This window comes from Scardinius erythrophthalmus (genome assembly GCF_964197995.2).
Source record: "Scardinius erythrophthalmus genome assembly, chromosome: 12".
In the NCBI taxonomy this organism is placed as follows: Eukaryota; Metazoa; Chordata; class Actinopteri; order Cypriniformes; family Leuciscidae; genus Scardinius; species Scardinius erythrophthalmus.
In genome coordinates, this window is record NC_138232.1 from 9,041,635 (window position 1) to 9,061,599 (window position 19,965).

The 19,965-nt window shown below is 37.7% G+C and overlaps 1 protein-coding gene across 2 annotated transcripts in view; it reads left to right on the forward strand.

Annotated features, from left to right (window-relative positions):
• The window catches only part of pdzrn3b (PDZ domain containing RING finger 3b), a 98,128-nt gene that overhangs the window by 25,355 nt on the left and 52,808 nt on the right, over positions 1–19,965 (forward strand). Inside the window, exon 2 of one of the 2 annotated variants that reach the window (XM_081381312.1) lies at positions 18,883–18,933. The exons of the other annotated variant lie outside the window; for it this stretch is intronic. The gene's annotated coding sequence lies outside the window, so the exon portion shown is untranslated. The remainder of the gene's footprint in view (positions 1–18,882; positions 18,934–19,965) is intronic. 2 annotated transcript variants of the gene reach the window in all.

Here is a 19,965-nt window from a genome sequence, read left to right on the forward strand (position 1 = left end):
TTTATGTTTTTTTCTCAAGGTGTTTATGCTACAGGACAACAGTGCATCACAGCACAACTAGATACAAAAACTACTTGATAAAATATCGTATATGCTCATTTCCCTTACATTTACAATACCTTTGCCGTCATTTCTCAATTTAAGTTATTGATTAAAAACACTAAGTGTTAATTTTAGCTAAATATTATTTATATTTAGAAATTAACATGAATTTGTATACTGTACTTTATGACTGTTGTGATGCCTTAATTCACTAGTAGCGTTTAACCTGATTGATTTCTTGTGATTTATTTTTTATTTATTTGGGCAAAATGCTATAAAATTTTAATATTAGCTATTTATTCTTCAGCCATAAAATAAATAATGAATAAATACTTTAAAAAATACAATAAAAAACAATATCTGATATGTTGTAGATATAAAATGTTTTTTTTTATTATTATTATTTATTATTTATTTTAAAGTATTTTTTTTTCACGTTTCTTCTTTCTCCCTGCATATATTGTCATTCTGCCCAGCACTAGCACAAGTTCTTATATAAAATATTTTTAATTTTCTCTGTATTATCAACTTTCGTTATGCTGCATAGAAACAGTCTAGCCAGAGTTTACTAGCTAGGGTCAGAAAACACATGATGCACTGACTCAATTAAGGCCTTGTGAGTGCTTCTTTGTATATCCATCCCCATGATGCCTTCCCTTCATTCCTCGTTCATACCACAGATATGCTAATAGACAGATCATGGTTTGATGAATACACCAGTCCCAAAGCTGCTGATCTCTGGGCACACGCAAGAGTGGAAATAGAGGGAAAATGAGTTTGGGAACAAGCAAAGATGGAGAGAGCAAACTCTTGGGATAGAAGGGGCAGTGAACCAGTTACAACATCCTGACACTGGGACCATTTGGAGGGAGTTCATTAATTAAACAGATTTACAATACATCACACACACGAAAACACAATTACACTTTCTCTCGATTGTGAAGCACCTAAGGCATAGACTTGTGCCTAATGAGGCAGAATATTCCCCAGCTTTAACAATGAGACGAAACAAAGCTTCTTAAAGCCCCTGAACCGCTGCTAGTGATTAGCTCAGTACATTAAACTTAATCAGAAATCTGTCCTGTGCTTTCCCCACGGTGGAAGAAGGTGAAATCGTGTGTAATAGACTTCTTTAAAGACATTATAGTGGAGGAATGTTAACTAGAAAATTCAGAGGATGTTTATTAGCTTTTTTTAAAGGGATTTAGAGGATTGGATGATGCAAGTTTTAAGATATGCAACACTGAAACACTTCTTTGTCTCTTTTTAATTTTTCTTTTTTCTTTCTCACCCCATTTTCTGTTAATTTGAATGTTTTACTAATAACAATCAAAATTGTATTTATAAAAACTGACAGCGGGTCAGCGCAAATAAATGTTGAGCTTGTGTTCTGCACTAAGGATCATGTGTCAAGTAATGCCTTTATAAATTCAGTATTGGCATCACAGGAATAAATTACGATAGTATATCAGATATTTACTAAAAATATTTTGAACTTTTGAAAATGCATTTCAAGACCCAAGTGTCCATTTTTTTTCTTGCTCAAATTCCCTGATTGATCATTGGTGTGATTGATGAAACCTTGTTGATGAGAAAACCATTCAGGAATTCAAACTGAATGCTGGGAAAAGTCACTGGAAATACTTCCTCCATCACTGGGTAAATGATGAGTCAAACTGCCAACATGGCAACTTTTTTTTTTTTTTAAGTGGATGGAGGAGAACCACAAGAATAGAGTAGAAAGAGGGAGAGGAAAAGCAAAAAGCAAGTTTCAAAGTCACTTTTCAAATTCTAAGTTTGGAGGCAGCGAAGAAGGACATAGGGTAAGATACAGGCCAAAGTTCCTTTAAGGCAAGTCATTCCTCATGGTGGCGATCTTGGGAATGCTTCTGGGCATTTTCATTGTAACTAATGGGTATAATGTACAACTTGGTATGTAATTAAATGTGGAAAGACTGAAATCTCCAAAACTCTTTTTCAGTATATAAAACAGTAATATAATTTGCTGCTGGGTCCAGGTAATGTGCATGCTCATTTTTTATTTTACAGTAAACTAGTCGCTTTTTGCAAGCTTATTGGCTTTTTTAGGAAGGCGGGATTCTATATAGAGCGCCATATTCAGTGTTATTTATCCCATTCATTTGTATATAATTTAAAAAAAATAAATTGTTAAGGTTTTGGTTTGGTTGCACACAGCTGTCTGGTACATAAAAAGTTTAAGGATAGCCTAAAAACCATACTGTTGTCTTTTAGCATGAACTTTCTCTGTCTCTCTCTGTCTTTGTTTCAACTGTTTATAATGTTCTAAATATGCCTTTGTCCTTCAGCTTTGGATGAAGTACAAGGATTTCACTCCAGTTGTTTGATTGCTGTCAGATGTTTATCTCTAAAGGCATCACCACATGCAAAAACCCACAAAATGTAGCACGTTGAACCTTATAATGGAAAACAATGAGAGTGATTGAGTCACAGTGAGGTTAATACTGCTCAGAAAGGGATAAATCATCATAATCACACCAGATGTCCTGATCCAGCCTCTACTGAACACCAGCCCAGCGTTCTTCTCAGCTGTTCCACTCAGCCCAGCCAAACTCTCTGTGCTTTGCTTATCTGCTCATATCGGATTCAGTTTTGAATCGTTGCTCACTTGAAGCCAAGCTCAGCTGCTATTCAGCTGACTGTGTGGTCCACGGTTACCACATTGACACGCAGCACAATAGACCCACCAGTGACAAGGAAAGATGCCCAACTCACTGCCAGCTAGTTGTTCCAACAGACAGAAGATAAAGTGTTTGAAGGATTGTTTGTTGCTATTGGATTTACAGCATTTCCATTTGATAGGAGAACTAATTGTAGTAAATCAGAGCCTGGGATGGCTGCAGATTGGAGTAATGGGAATGCCGAAAGGTACACAATGCTACAATAAAAAATCTGTGACAATGATGTCTTAATTTTTGTCAAGAGGTATGCAAAATCAATGTCCATGTCTTTAATATGAAATATTAAATATGCATCCACTGTGAAAAAACAACTCTTGTACACTGGAAAAAAAACATATGGATTATCATACGTTTACTTCAAATTTCTTTAGAGAGTAGTATTATTTTTCCTATTTTTACCAAAAATAGGATGGAGTGAGCATTACTGAGCGCTAAACATGTCTGTTTCATTCATAAGCCGGAGGGTGCCCTTACGCTGAAAATCCAAATATGCCTCACAGAAGTAATATAGCTTTTAACATTCCAGGAAATCCTTAATATGTAGAAAAGGCATCATGTTATTTCTGTAGCTGAATAAAAAGAAGATCGAAACGCTGACTGAATAAACATGAAGACAATAATCACTAAAATCATCAAAAACTGAGACAATTTAGGGTTTATTTGAGTTCTTCAAGCCTTCTTGTGTATTTTCATAATAATAAATTAAATGTATTATGTAATGCTAATCGACATAGCCTTTATCACTGTATAGAATACTATAAAATATAGTCTGCCTCATTCTATGATTAGAAGCCACATCAGCTCACAAAAGGAAGTTATTTCAAACACTCGATTAATGTTATGAAGTCAGTTTTGAATATATTCGTGTTATTAAATTTGATCTTTTGTTGGACAACAGGTTTATAAACGCTTTGCATTACAAGTTTGCATGTATCTTCCGATGTTTGACGCATGTTGATTTTTCAAATGCACGTTATAAGCGACTCAAACTCGCAGTGCTTTCAGAGATGGAGCAGCATTTACTACTGATCACAGAGCCGCTCTTCACTAACACCTTTCCAATACTCTGACCTGCTGATACCCACTCTTGCATATTTGGTTGAGTGTTACTCGTACAAGCTGAAGTTTAGCCATGCAGTAATGTGTTTGTGGTTTGTAGAGTTGTTTCTTAAGTTCACTAAACAGCGGCATTTCAATGCAAAAACCTGAAACCAGTTTTTCCAGATGCTAATTGCACTGAAATAATGCTAAATCATCATTTTTTTTTTCGTTTCATCGCAAACACGCCTCCTTTATGTTTATTGGCTCAGGATAGATACTCCTCATTCTCCAAACTCATCACCATTTGCCTGGAGCAAACAGGCAGTAGACATTTTTTTTTTTTAACTGATGTTTATGTGTGATGTTATGTAGTGATAATGGCAGTAATTCATGAAATGATGATCAAAATATGGAAAACATATGCATTTTCAGCATTTTAAAGAGCTAGTTCAGATGTTTAAATTGTTGTTGTTGATATGGTATTTGCACTTTTAGATGATTTGCATTATTCCTATAGTGAATCTGTCACTCTAACATGTAGAAAATGTGTGCAAATATAAACGACACTATCAGCAGGTGCAATTCATTCTTAATGAATTTTATGTTTTTATTACTTATAACTCCTACAAAGGAAAATGGTGGTTTGCTGTTTTTTCCCCATTACTTTGGCATAGGGACAGCTGGCACACTGCTAACATTTCCCCTCACAGCTGTGCTTCTCATATAGCCTAACAAGTGTTTGTTTTTAAATTGTTGTAAGGTAAAGCCAATATGAGATTGTCATTTGGTGCATTGAGTATTCCATGTGGAAAGCATGGAGTAATGAATATAGTATTTTTACCCTAGCAAGTAGCAACTATCCTCTCAGAACAACCTCCACCCTCAAAGTCAACACCCTAGAATTGTGCTATTTTGCATGGGTAAGCTCCACTTACATTTTTGGTCAAAAAAGATTGCTAAACAGCTTGTTTATAGTCAGGCAACACAACATGTTTCCTTACAAAAATCTCTCTCTCTCTCTCTTTCTCTCTCTCTTTCTGGCTTTATTGCAGATTTGATTCATTTTTTTCTTCTATTGGATTTATTACTGTTGGTTGCCTTTGGTAAGAATAAAGGTTGCGAAAGTTTGCTTACATGAATGGCTCAGACCAAATTGTGGAAAATAAGACTCGCATCACATGTCCCTAACTGAAAACTCTGTGGAAGATAGTGGGCCCCCTACACCACATCAGATGTCTTCAGCAGCTCAGATGCATGACAGGTCAGACACATAGGCCCTTGTACCAGCCATGTGTTGATTCACAGATAGCCTTTCTGTCCGACAGCTCAAAAAAGAGTCATACTTTGCATTCTTGCCCTTAGCCTCTGTTCTCTGAGGATGACCTTCAAGCTATCTGTCTATCAGAAGAGGTCTGAGTGCCAGTGACGGAGGGAGGGAGGAAGGGAGGTGGGGGGGGGGTGAAGGGGTAACTCGCTGACCTATGAGTCTTACTCATATCCCAGCCATGAGCCGGTCACAAAGACTAGGAACAAGGAGAAAGGCTGAATGTTACTGATGTAAGGAAAAGTCTTGGGCATTAGGCATGGAGATGTCATTGAGTCTTGTCCCTATAGACTGGGCAGAGGTTCTCCAAGCCAAAGAGGAAGTGGTTTGAGGGAAAGGGAAAGCCTAGTGGGGCTGGGTCCACTTCAGAGACAAGCCTGGCCCCAATGGGACGTAGCAAGTCCGTTTGATGTTCTGCCACAAATGCAGGTTCTCATGAGCCTTGCTGCAAGCACACACTCACGCAAACAGCTGGATGGAAAATAAAGCAAACGGAAATGTTTCGAGCCATCAAGCGTAAAACTTCCACATATGCGCTCAGCATGTCATGTCCGGTTTATTAAATCAGACTCTTATCTCCATGCAAATAGAGCAAAAAACGAAGGATTATGCATCACCCTACATTTACAAAGCTGAGGGGCTCGGCTCCAAATGACTTATTGTGACGTTATCACATCTAAACAGTGGGAGTGGTAACTGAGCTTTCATGTAGGCTGTCTATCTCTCTTAGGAATCAAACCTCATTCCCTTCAAGGGATTTGGAAGGGAGGGAAGAAATTAGTCACTATTTCAGCTTCATGATTTCAGATATTAGTGAAGTATAATATAATTCTACATATAATTAAAAATAATCTAATATAGTTATTCTATGGTTATGTATTTTTGTGTAAAATTTATTTATTTTAGTTGTAAAAGCAGCTTCTTTTCAGAAGATCATGGACTTTCAGATTCTTCAAGTTTATTAAAATTCTCTGCCCCCCTTATTCTCGCCAAAGGCTTAGGTGTTCCTAGAGGTCTTGTAAACCCTGATTTGCTAACATGCTGCAGCTAATTGAGAGGGGCTTCTCTCCTTGTACACAATAACAGCTGAGGTCCAGAGATGTCATGCCTGCACTAATCAACATCAACTGCCTGCAAATTACCAACACATGCTGCTCACTTAGTGCTGGAGGTGGAACCCAAGCAAGTGGCTGTAAGTCACACAGAAGACTGTAAGACACCATAAAGTAATTGAACTGGAAAAGTGTGATTTCCATGTTGGTTCAGCCCTGAAGTAGGCCTAGAGGTTTTGAGAGTTAACAAGCTTGCGTTTTAGACAATATTTTCTATAAGTATACACTTCTCATTTTTATTATCCAAATATTTGTGAATTTTGGGATATCCCATTGAATATGCTTGATGAAAACACCAAGATGTGATGAAAATGTGTAAAAAAATGTTCTGTTAGAGTACAGCTCACTGTTATTTGGATCTGTTAATGGCCCAGATGAGAATAGTACAGTCATCTCCAATGCACAATTCCTCCGCATTTGGCATTATGTTTGGGACCCTCAGCCTACATTAGTGACCACAAAGCTGTACACAGTTAAGAAAAATAACATCCATTTCTGTTTTCCCAATTTGGACTGTTACAGTCATGATTTAGATTCACGCAAAAGTTCACCCATTCCCCCCATCAGGAACCCATAAATCTTGCTGAACAGCCCAGCCGTCAGTGTGAGGAAAAGAACATGAAGCATCGACTACTTCACACGCACAGATTACTGCCTTTAATTTCATTAGCAGACCAGCCTCCGCTCCGTCTGTTGCCGGCAGTCACAGCATGGACTGGAAACATAACATGTAAATTAAATATTCAGACTTTTCTTTCTTTCTCTCATTTAACAATTTTTACTCTTTTGATTTACGTATCTGCAGAGTTGACATCTCATGTGGTCTGACTTTGCCAGGCTCAGTGGAAGGCCTGAGTTATGACCGCAATAGTTTACGTCCAGCTGGAGCTAAGACAGCTCTTTGACGAGTCATTTTTAATAGGAGAAGCAGATGATCTTATTTTTGGCTTTGCTGTAGGTACATTAACATCATTTATTCCAGACTAGTTTTAAGCTTTTTTCTGGTGGGTGGCCTCTGTGTTTGAAGCCAAGTCATCTTGAACACCTAGAAACTGACTGACCACTCCACCCAGCAACTTGTTTTATATGAATTGCATGCTATCTAAACCTAACTTAGGTCAGAGGATGTGTTGCGTATTATCCATGAAATCACTTTTGTGTTATTGTTGCTCTGTTTCTTGACCTACATTCATGGACACTTAAAGTTCATTTTGTTGAGTTTACAGCTGCAGGGGAAATCTGGTGACTTTTCTTTTTCTTCCCTAAATCAGATTTCTTTTTTCTTTTTTTTCTTTTTAAAAAAATACAAGTTACATGTGGCCAGATCTATTTTTTGTCACTTTTAGTCACTTTTGCTAGCACACGTTCCACATTTGTGAGACTTGATCATGATCATGAGGGCAGTATGCAAATCTGAAATTGTGAACCATTCAGAATTAAACAGAATACCATTAAAATAGTTCAAATCAGTAGAATTAAAATGAATTGAAATACTATGAAATTCATGACACATTTTTAAGTAAAAAAAACATAGTTTGTCAAGACCTACTATGAATGCTGGCTTCTTGTTTGCAGGAATATGAAAAAAATGACTGTATCTGCATGGATAGATACATATATGTGGAAAGATAGATGGATGGATGGATGGATGGATGGATGGATGGATGGATGGATGCATGTTTGAAATGCCATCTATTTTGATTTAAATAATTTATTGGATTAAATAAATTAACCACTGTGAACCTGGATGGAAGAACATTGGATTGGCCTTCATCATGTTCAGACTACATGTAAACTTTACAGATTTAAGGGAGAAAAAAAGATTTGTGTTGCCTGTCTGAACAAGGCCTAATTTCTTGACTGTCAGGTTCTTGAGATGTTTAAATAGAGATGACATTTGAACTGAGGTTACAAGGTGGGTCCACAGGTCAATGTTTTATAGACGTTTCATCCATTGCGTTTTCTCTTGTTGCTGCTGCATTTCAAACATCCGAACCCCCCACTGCAGCAGCGTCCATTGTAAATGGATGACAGAGAGTTCATTTGCCACTTACTAGCCTTGACATGAATTGTCAACCCATAAAAGCAGTGTTCCTATCTTTCAAAACATCAAATTTATCTGTTTTAGATGTGCAATTTCTATTAACTACTAGAACTACTTTTTAGTCCACACGTTAATATTTTGTTAAATCTAAAAAGAGATTTACTATGGTTTGATGTGTGGATATAAGGCTAGCTTGCAAGGCTCAGTTCTCATGTTCAGACGGAGCTCGATATTTGTTCGATCTAACCTGTGATCCCTCACAGTAGATTTCTGAGTGCCGTCATGTTCTTTGAAACCCCAGCTGGCATGTGCACTATTTCATCCACATTAACATATCAAGATTCTGAGATGTGTAATTTATTAGGCTTCAGGTCTTGTCATGGGAAACAAGCTACTCTACCTTCTCCCAGTCACCAACGCTAGAAAGCCAATACGTTTGAAGAGGGCACACTGGCACGCTGTGTAATATTATCTACATGCATGCCTTACTTTGTAGATTTATGCTGATAACCACCAATGACACGGTTCAGTCTTTTGGCATAGCTGATGCTAGTGAACATCTGAGAAGCTTGCTGACTGCTCATTAACAGATTTTATTATTAGCCGACCTCAGTTACTGGCATGTCTTCGGTGGACCTGTGCTTTTGACATGTCTAAAAAATCGCCATCCTGTTGTTCTAGTAAATTTAATCGCATTGAATCGGAATGCATCTGCACAAATGCTTACAGCTGTTTTCGGAAAGTTTACTAAAGTGCAATCTTCTGGGAAAGGCTCAACAATGGTATAATGCAAAGAGCAGAGCGTCCACATGTTGCATCTGTCACTTTTCTGAACCCTTAGCTTCATTCTATGTGGTTAGCAGACCCTAGCTCAATGGCTCAATGTGTTTGTTTACAACATGTGTTCCTCACCAGCAACAGGCTGTTGCAAACCCCTAGCCTGCTGCTTGTGACATGGGGTTTTAATTATGGCCAAGTCTGTGAAGGTTTTTTTTTTTTTTTTTTTTTAAATGTCCACATTCATGCTAGCCTGGAGCCTAGCAGACCCTAGCTCCTTACGGAGGCTCTGAACAGAGAGACTCTTGTGCGGCCCTGTGTGAGCGTGTTTGCTGTCATGGGAAAAAATGTGAGAAATGTCTCGGACTAAGAGTTAAGAGACTTTTCTGCTAAGGACATTGTCTTACACTGTCAAAAAAGGTGCAAGAATTTTAGCTTTATAGGTACAACAGCTTGTCATTGTGGCAGTACCCTCAAAGGGACAACTTTGTACCTTATCTACCCCTACAAGGTGCATATTTGTACCCCTAGAGTAGTAAAATGTACTCTTAAAGTACTACCATGAACCTCTTAGGAGTAAATAAGATAAAGAAGTCCCTTTTAGTGTATTACCCCAGTGACAAGCTGTTGTACCCCTAAAGGTACAATTATTGCACATTTTTAATGAGAGCGTAGAGGCGAGAAAGACGAAAAGTTTTTCAATAAAGTATTTAGGTGTTCTCTGTAAAGCTGCTTTGAAACAATCTGTATTGTGTAAAGCGCTATATAAATAAAGGTGACTTTACTTAATTTAAAACTAAAATTATCTTTTATTTGTGGTGTTTCCCACCTAAACTACTATATCTCATACCTTTTAAAAAGCTCAAAAGACCAGCCAAAGGACACAATGCATGTGGTGGACATTCAATCTACATACATATTGCCCATGATATGCTGTGCGATGAGATATTTACAAGTGTCAACGGGATTCTTTCTGGGGACATTGATCCGTTTCCTTTCGGACAGATGTTGTCTTCACCTCATCAATGTCACACTGTTTTTAGGTCTTGTGTTCTGCTTTGGAATGGCGCTAATCAGAGACAGGTTAGTTTTATAGCTCTATTTCCCTGTAGTCTGCAAAAGGGATCAGCATGATCCCTCCCACCAAATCTGCAGATTCAGAGTGCCCATAAGTCACCTTAATGGCCGCATTTTACCCTAATCCATTGTCCGAATTGGATATTTTGTTAACTGACTGCTTGGTCAGACCTTAAAAGAGAAGGCAAGGATGGAAGAGGCGGAGGGAGGAGTTTGGGGGGGAAATAAGAAGGATCAGCACAGCTGTATTTGCAGCTGAATGCTGTGCCGCAGCAGTCCACGGCCTTGATTGGCCACATCTGGCATCATTACGTCCACATTTAGACCACAAAAAGCGGACATCCTTTTGAGAATGCTCCTTTTGCCAATGTGTGAATCTAGCTCTCTTGTATCCATCAGAGCAGCTTGATCATTTCTAACCCTTCGTTCTGTAGTCCACCGTGCTGGTTATGTGATACATGTGTAGATAGTGGCCCTTTGCTAGCAATGCTAGATTTAACCAACACAACCTTCTTGAGACATGTGGGACCTGGTTTTCATTGCCCTTCAACCCTGTAAGCAAGCGCAAGTGTGAAATGTGATACCTCCCAGACAAAGCTTTTTTGGCCTGAACACTTGAATAACCTGGAAAGTCTGAGAAGATACAGAGACCGGATGATAAACTGTGGTCCCGACCTGGAGGTCAAAATGGGACTGAAGGAGATACATAGAGGCTTTTGAGAGAGGAAGAAACAGAGGTGTTTTGGGGAGAAAAGATTTTGGGAGTGCTCCATGGCTGTGGATCTGCACCCCTCCCCCTGGAGGAACAGCGTTTCCTGCCGCAGCTCTCAGCTGAAATCAGATTCCCAACCTTGCTCGGGCCTTGTTTTTCTTGGCACGAGCCATGCAGAGACACTCACAGAGAACTGCTGTCAGAGTCTTCACCCCTCGTTTTCTCTTTCTCCCTTTCCTCTTTTTCATCGCTGTCTCCTCCTCACCCACCTCCGTTTTTCTCATTCGTTTGAAAGAAACAGCATCCCCTCTACTCTCTCACCAGGTTTTTTTTTTGTGTGTGTGTGTGTGTGTGTGGATGTAACCTGATCTGTCCTCACACTGCACACATTTTAATAACATTTAAACATCTCCAGATGCAATTCGAAAATAAAGTGGCACAAACGTTAGCTGGAGGCTTTGCGGTTTCACGCTCTCGTTTTTTGAACATCAGCTGTCGAGACATGTGAGATCTTTCTTCGTTCTCTGCTGGCAGTTATCTTGATGTGTTTCATTATTTAGATACAGGACCCAAAGGAAAACACAGTTCGCTCACAAATATTCACCCTAACCTAAAAACACTGTAATATTTTCATTCTCCTAGTTTATTTACCTCATTGTTAAGGCAATGTTTGGATGTTACTTATGCAAGCATAGAAGCGTCTTTAGCTTAAACAAAGGGGTTTACTAACCAGCACGGCCCCATTAGCCCCTAATGGTTGCTGCTGTAACTACAGCATCTGGTTATAAAAAAAAACATCTTTCACCATTGATGGCTAAATCATAGTTAGCTTTATGCTGACTAAAGATAGATTCTGTTATATTTTGTATATAATATAATATAATGTAATTGTAATATAATATAATTTTATTATATATTTATTATATTAATATTGATTAGAAAATCATGGTTTTATATAATTAATTTATATATTTTAATGTATATTTTATATACATTTAATAATTCCATTATAATATAGCTGATCCTTTTGCCAGTGCTTTTTTTTTTTTTACGAATCAGATGACTCATGTCATGTGGTTCCCATGAACAAAAATGGTAGATTTCAAACCTTTATTCGTTTTAGTAGTTCTTTGTCAACAACTTCCATTGAAATGAAAGGGAATGCTAAATGATAGCTTTCTCCAGGTATACACAGTACAAGGTAGCCTATATGCTTTATCCTTGATTTGTACCAGTAAAAATGTTTAAGCAAATCCGATTTATTTATTTTTTGCCAGTTTTCTTTTTTTTTTTGCATTGCATTGCAAACAGCAGTTTGCATACCAGTGGCCCCCTTTCAGCCTCTGGCTAGGAAAAATGACCACCTCTGTGTTTGCAGGGCCATAAAAAAGGGTCTGTCTGTAGTTGTCTGTCAGTGTCTCACACTGTGGGTGCCTTATTGACACTAAGGACTATGGAAGTGTAAGTATGTATGTGTTTCTTACTTTTTCGAGAGGAGGGGCCATTAAAACAGACTGAGCTCATCAGGACAGTTTAACAGTCCTACAGTTAAGAGAATTAGGAGAGAGAGACTTCTAGGCTAGGTTTAGTGTGTGTTTGTATGCTACTAACATGCCGCTAAGCTCCTAAAAAGACTTTTATCACATCACTGGGTATCTCTTCTTCTCTTACCTACAGCAGAGCCTCAAATTGACTCCATATGATGTTTGACGATGTTACAGAATCATAAAATTACACCAGCGTTTTACTTTCTGTGTCATACTCATGAAAAGTTTTCCATTGTTTTCCGAGAGTTTGGTTTAAACAGAGAGGTGTCATGGGGGTGGTAGGGTTAATATAACCTCACATTATCCATTTAACTGAGTGATTATACTATTATGTCCATTTATAATTAGACAACAAAACCTTGTAAAACTATTTGCAGACCACATTCCCAATCCCAAAGAACAGACAAAACAAAGATATTTTGAATGGATAGAAAACCAGAAACAGTCGTTGGATGTGCAGCTGTCTGGTTTGACTTTAACAGCCCTCATTTTACAATCCCTAACGCATACAGCACAATTATTAACCGCTGCACCGGTTGAAGCTGTTGCTGTTTTGTTGTGCATGACTGTGCTATAGCTTTCTGTATGTGGGGGGTGTGGGGCTCTCAAGGCTTTGTGGGGGGTTGTAGTGTGTTATATGAGAAGGTAGGACAAACGTAACAAAACAAAACACGCACACACAGCAAGCAGGGTGCGTGTCTGTACAGCCCTGACCAAATTGAAAGCCTCTGTCCCTGCATTCAGTACCAATTAAATGCTCCCCTTTGTGGCCGGCCCGAAACAGCTGCAATGACTCCACTGAGTCTGTTAAGACCAGGCTAGAGCCAGGCCCCCTCTGCGCTCCAAAACACACACGCTCACATGCTGTGAGACCATGAGAGAGAGTGAAAAGAGAGCAACCAGCAAAGCTTAGATAAGAGGGGAAAATCACGTCCAAATGTTTACGCAAGAGGCAGCGTCGCTACTTCACTCGCCTTTATCTCATCTATATAATAATGTACAAGATCGAGATAGAGGCACACTGACAACGGGACGGTGCCGCAGGAAATAAGAAATGGCTAGTAAACAAGCACTTCGGAGAGTGAACTTTGATGTAAAACTCATAAAGGCTGGGAGACACTGTTGTTAAAACTGGCGTGGATTTCTCATGTAAAAAGACGTTATCACTTGGCAGGTATCTTGGCATGATTATACACAATTTTTAAATTTAGCTGAAACTTTCTTTGCCATTCAGAATGTTCACTTCATGTCTGGACATAATAACTGGATTTCTTCTTTTTTGCAAAGGCAAGGTTTGAAGTATAATTTGTCCAGTAGCGTCTCGTCCAGTGGAGATGATAATACTCCTTTCAAACGTCTGAGATAGACTGATCCAGGCTAAATTTAAACCCGTGGACAGACACGGCGCGCCAGCGGTGCATGTCTCCATTACACTCTCAGCTCACTATGTGACTCTGTACATTTCTATAGTCTTATGGTATGTTGCTTTGTGTAATATTACAGCAAGTTAAAGGTTCTTTTGCTTTCAGTTACAGTACGTAATGTGCTTACAATTAGAAGAATGAGGCAAAAACTTTTTGTGTTCCCGGACCTGTGCAGAGAGTAATTAACAGCACAAGTAGCCTAAAGTAGGGGGGAAATGTCTGAGAAGAGGAATGTTTTTTTTTTTTTTTTTTTTTTTTTTTTTTTTGAAAAAAGTATATTTATAAGTAATAAAAAAATAAATAAATGCATTATAGTATCAAACTGTGACAGTATGAAATTTTCACATTACGATCATTTTTTCACGGTATACTGTATTATCACGATATTAAATTGAGTTACAAAAACTTGGTTTAATTACTCCTAATTGGTTTAATAACTTTTTTTCTTATAACAAAAAGACTTTGAACATTTAAATACAATAAAACAATACACAAAAATGTATGAAGTAAACAAATGTTTCACAGAACAAAAGAACTATAAAGAACAATAATGTTTTAGTCCATATTAAAGTGTAAAAAAAAATAAGTTTGAAAATAAACAGCTATTATTCTTGCACTTAAAATCTAAATAGTTCGTAATAAAGATTTATTCACAGTATTTTAAATTGCCCATTATAATAATACTGGGCATGTTAATTATTGTGAAATATCGAAATACCATATATCGGCACGTCTACTGTTTTCTAATGATTTTTTCTTTTTTGCATGTTATTAAGTTTTATTATATTACTTATTAAGTGTATATTATATTATATTATATTATATTATATTATATTATATTATATTATATTATATTATATTATATTATATTATATTATATTGAATATATTTCTATATAATGAATATATATTTTTATAGTGATTTTTTACTCTAAAAACTTCAATTGGCCTTTTATTAGTGCTGTTATAAAGTGACTTAAAAACATTTTTAAAAAGTTTTTTTTTTTTTTACCATTTACTATAGTTATTGTACGTCTACCATAAGTGAACTATTTCCTCACGTGTGGAATAGTGTTGAAAGTCAGTTCAGTCATAGTTCAGAAGAGTTCAGTCAGTTCAGTCATAGTATAACTAGAGAACATGAACCACTCTACCTCATTTTTTTGTCTCAGTCTCCTTCTCTTTTTCTCTCTGTCTCTGCCTCTTCATTACGAGACCCCTAATCTGTCTTTGAAGATGACGGCAGGGATTAAAACAGAACCCTGTTGTTATAACGTCTGTGTGTGTGTGTGTGTGTGTGTGTGTGTGTGTGTGTGTGTGTGTGTGTGTGTGTGTGTGTGTGTGTGTGTGTGTGTGTGTGTGTGTGTGTGTGTGTGTGTGTGTGTGTGTGTGTGTGTGTGTGTGTGTGTGTGTGTGTGTGTGTGTGTGTGTGTGTGTGTGTGTGTGTGTGTGTGTGTGTGTGTGTGTGTGTGTGTGTGTGTGTGTGTGTGTGTGTGTGTGTGTGTGTGTGTGTGTGTGTGTGTGTGTGTGTGTGTGTGTGTGTGTGTGTGTGTGTGTGTGTGTGTGTGTGTGTTTGTGTGTGTGTGTAGTCCGGAGTGAGTGGGACATATATCCAGATAGGCAGTAGCTTTTAAAAGTGAGCGTGTGTGTGTAGTCGGGAGTGAGTGGGACATATATCCAGATAGGCAGTGGCTTTTAAAAGTGAGCTTCACGAAACATTACATTTACTGGACACTATTAATTTACTATTCTCAGGTTTTATGTTTGTCCTGTTGTTCTGATTCAACAGCCTTGAAATTGTCCCCCTTTCACTTTTGAAAAACATTACTTAAACTTGAAGTATGAATTTCTTTTCATATTAAAATACTTCTATTATATCCTTTCCCAAACAATGGAAGACATAGGATAGTTAGTGTGTTAGAAAACTTGAAATGAAAAAAAAAAAAAAATAATAATTTGGTGCCGCAATTGAACACTTGACCTTTAAAAGAAAAAATCCTATACAGTCTCTTTGTGCATTATTTGACTTTGAAAAAACTATATTTTACTAACAAAGAACACAACGGTTTAAGAGAGTACTGGTGACCTTATGTCTGTTAAACAAAAAGCTCAATAGTAATCTGCAATCACCGCATTGACCCGAACCAAGAGTGTTCCAGCGCTTTTATCGTCCTCATAGAGTTAGCTGTTAATGTGACATCTGCTGACACACTCCATTACATGTGCAGTCACCTGCCTCGGTGTGAGTGTGTACACTGGAATGCTAAAAGTAGACCTGCAAATTAATATAAGATTCTACATTGCGTGTTGTTAAACAGTGTTGATTCCCAGAGCAAAGTTTCGTGGCTCAGATTTTGCTCTTTCAAGACTAAAGAGACTCTTGAAAAAACAATGATGCTCATTGTTTTTCTAAGTATCGTATTTGCCTCAGATGTTTCTTCTAAAATTCTTCAGGAGAAATAAAAATATGCTAAGGCAATTGTTGACATGAAGTAAGAGTATAGAGCTAGAAATTAAATGTAGACAGCATAGCTCCAATAATTTGGTCTTTTATACAGTGTATTAAATATATGAATTGAAATATCTGGCTTTTACAGACGTTGTGTTGACCAATCTGAGCACAGTTTGAAATCTCCTCTGAAACATTAAGGCGTCTTTTTCTCACGTCTGAGTTGCAGGATACTTGAGCAAAGCCTCTGTTAAATAGTTGGGACATTTTTCTTTCCTTTGGGATTTTTCACAGCATGTATATTTTATATTGTGCTGTGAGAGCAAGCAAAGAGCAGGTAGGAATTTCAGTGTGAGATTTACAATTGACAAATAGAAAACCTGAAAACCTCTGTATGTATGCACATGCCTTTCAGAGAAGTTTCCCTCGGCCAACTCTGTAAAGGCCAGTGTCCTTCATTAAACACAGCCAGTCATCCCCAAATAAGGCAAACACTGTGCCCTTCATACTCTTCCAGCCCCCTGCTGTACTGCCAACAAGCGTGCATTTAACACCAGCATAAAAACAGACCCTCCAAATACTGAAGCACTGTAATGCTTTACAGTCAAACTTCATCAAGAGAAAAGTGCCATTGTCAGTGCTGTTTGCTAAGGTGGCAAGATTAACTATTATTATTGAACATACTTAAGTTTAGTTAAATTAAAGGTTTGAAGGTTTATAACAAATTCTTCATAAATATTGCCATTCGTTCATTGAAGTGATAGTAGGGGTGGGCGATCTGACGATTTTATATCGTGATCGATCTTGGAGAAGTCCACGATTTACTTTTCAAGCGAATCGTAGAGATTTACATTTTTATGTACTTGCAATAATGTTAAAATACAGCTACGACTGCCAACTAGATGGCTGTGCTGACTGGCCAAGTTATATCATGTGTCTCTATCATGTGTCTTTCATGTGTTCACGTGAAGCATTTGAAAAACAATTCAAAAGCAGTATGGCTGTGCTATGAATCAAATTTTAGCTTCTGACGATCATTAAAACGTGATAAAATTATCATTGTGCCTCATGCAAAGTATACTGGTTTTAGGCGCGAGGCTAAACGGTCAGATATACACAAAAAATATGTTGAAATGTCCGTCTTGGTGAGTATTTACATAAAGACAGTCTGTTATGTCTTAAGTGAATAAACAGTTGGGTAAGAAATCGGATGTGTGCCATTATATTAGATCCATGCATTAGGTCTTAAAGCCTAATGGAAATACCTGCTGCTGTCTGTGTCATTAATGTTAAACAAAAGACAAAGACAAAATCAGTCACTGCTCTTGACTGAATAACTTTAGTAGTTTTAATAAGAATCAATGTACATATAATTCATAAAGTTTAACTCTGGGTTTGATGACTGTTTTGGCAACTGATTGTTTAGTGCAATACTGTGTTTTAAACTGTGTTTTAAAAGTCCATTGGCTTGTTCCAGTCTGGTTATTCTTGATAGTACATCTCAAAATTGGGAAGATTATGATTCAGATCGTGGATCGTGATTGTTTGTTATAAGATTGTGATGGGAAATTTTAGGAAGACCGCCCACCACTTAGGGGTAGTAAGGCTAGATTTGAGACTACAAGGTGATTTAAAATTGACTTTGAGCTACATTTATCGATTGGTCAACATATTCAGAAACATTACGATGTTGACAAAATATTCATAATTTGTGCACTTATTAAATGCAGAAGACATTTTTTTTCTGGTGTTGACTCATGCTTGTGACAGAAACTATAATTAGTTATACTTAAAGGTGCATTAAGCAACTTTTCATGTTAAAAATACCCGTTTTCTAACCCATACATGCTTAAACAATTGCCTGATGGGCTGAATGAGCCCTTCTCTGATCACTGAGATTGTCTCTATAATCCTGTAAAGTAAAATAAATAAGAGGGATTCGGGCCGGAATTTTAGACTGGGCGTGACGTCATGCGCGTTCACGGCACGCTCACATAGCTATGTCTGGCAGGTTTGTGTATTCGCCGGCATTCTCCGTAGAAGATGGATTGTAAGAGACCTGCTTGTAGTTCATTTCAAACACCAACGCAAACTCCACGTAAGATTAAAAAAAAAAAGAAAACTTTTGTCTAGTGAGCGTGCACATCTCTGGCTGCAGTTTCGCTTGCCGCCAGAGGTGGCATAGTTCTGCAAAAACTCAGAATCTTGCTTAATGCACCTTTAATAAATAAAAATAATAAAAACTGTGAATCTCATTTGAGTATATGTGACCTTGCTGAACTGATATATGTAAGAAAATAGGTATATTTTTTAAATAAACCTTTTTCTATTTGCCAGAATGTAGTAGTAGTGTTACTTTGTATTAATATATCTGTTTTTCTTATTGTAATGTAAATTTTAATCTAAGTGAAATATTGCATTCTTATATTGAGGACAGGTGGTTTTAGAGTGATGTAATGTCGTATTTGTACGGTCAACAGACTTGGAACTTTTACAGTTTGTCAGCCAATCAGAATCAAGCATTCAATAGTGCTGTGATATAAAATGTGGTAAGGCATTGCCATTTGTTTATTAATCTCTTTTTTCCTCTCTCTTTTTGTTTTTCTCTCCCCAGGTAAGACTTGAAATCTGAATCTTCTCACCTATAAAGTGTGCAATCCTCCATGTAAGTAGCAATTGAGTTTCTGTTGCACTTTATTCACCCTGCAGATATGTAATACTGTATACCCTGGATTATGTTGTTTTGACAAACCCTTGAGCAGTTATGTCTTTTGAAACATCGGGAGCTAAGCTTTCCCTCCCACCTCTCCACTATCTTGTAATCCTGCTGTCAGGCAAACAAAGCCCCTTTGCGGACGTGAGTTGATACCATCTTTTCTCTCTGTTCCTCTGCTTTTTGCAAAAAGGAGCCATTTAACCGCTTGCAATCTTTCCCGACCACCACTGGCATAGCCATAATAGATCCTCAACCTGTGTTGACCATCTCGTTTGCCTAATCGACGGTTAAAAAGCAACTTCCCAGGGTTTCTTTTTTTTTTTGTAATTGCTGTCAAAGTGATACGTTGGAGGTAATTTGTCAGGGGAATACTCAGGCTCAGTGAAAACGATGTGTCAGGATTTGAGGAATAAAAGAACGAGAGCAGGCCTTTTAGTCATGGCTTTGAGAGGGTAAGTGCGCTTCTCGTTTCTAGGGCCAAAAGAGGGAGAGAGTGAAAGCATAGTTGTGTGCGAGCAACAGGTCACGAGGAGCATTATGTTGAGCACTTAACCTCAGACTCAGAGACCCTCGCCTCCGCATGCAGCTGCACACGCGCTCGCGGCCTGGCTAACGTTATCTCAACCAGACGCTACCTGGGAAGACATGCTTGGCTGGGAAGCAAGAGAGATAAGAGGCCTTCAGAACAGGGAGGACAAAAAAAACACAGCGTGCTGCTGTCTGGAGTTGGACAGAAGAAAGAAAGGAAGGTGGTGATTGAGTGAGAGAGACTTAATGATCTAAAAATTCTCTTTGTTATTAACTAGTGCACAGTTGACTTTTTGGTCAACATGAAATAAAAATCAACCATATTTACATTCCTGTCCATTACTGTGATAGGTTATTTTTATATATATATATATATATATATATATATATATATACACACATACAGTATATATATATATATATATATACACACATATACATATACATATATAC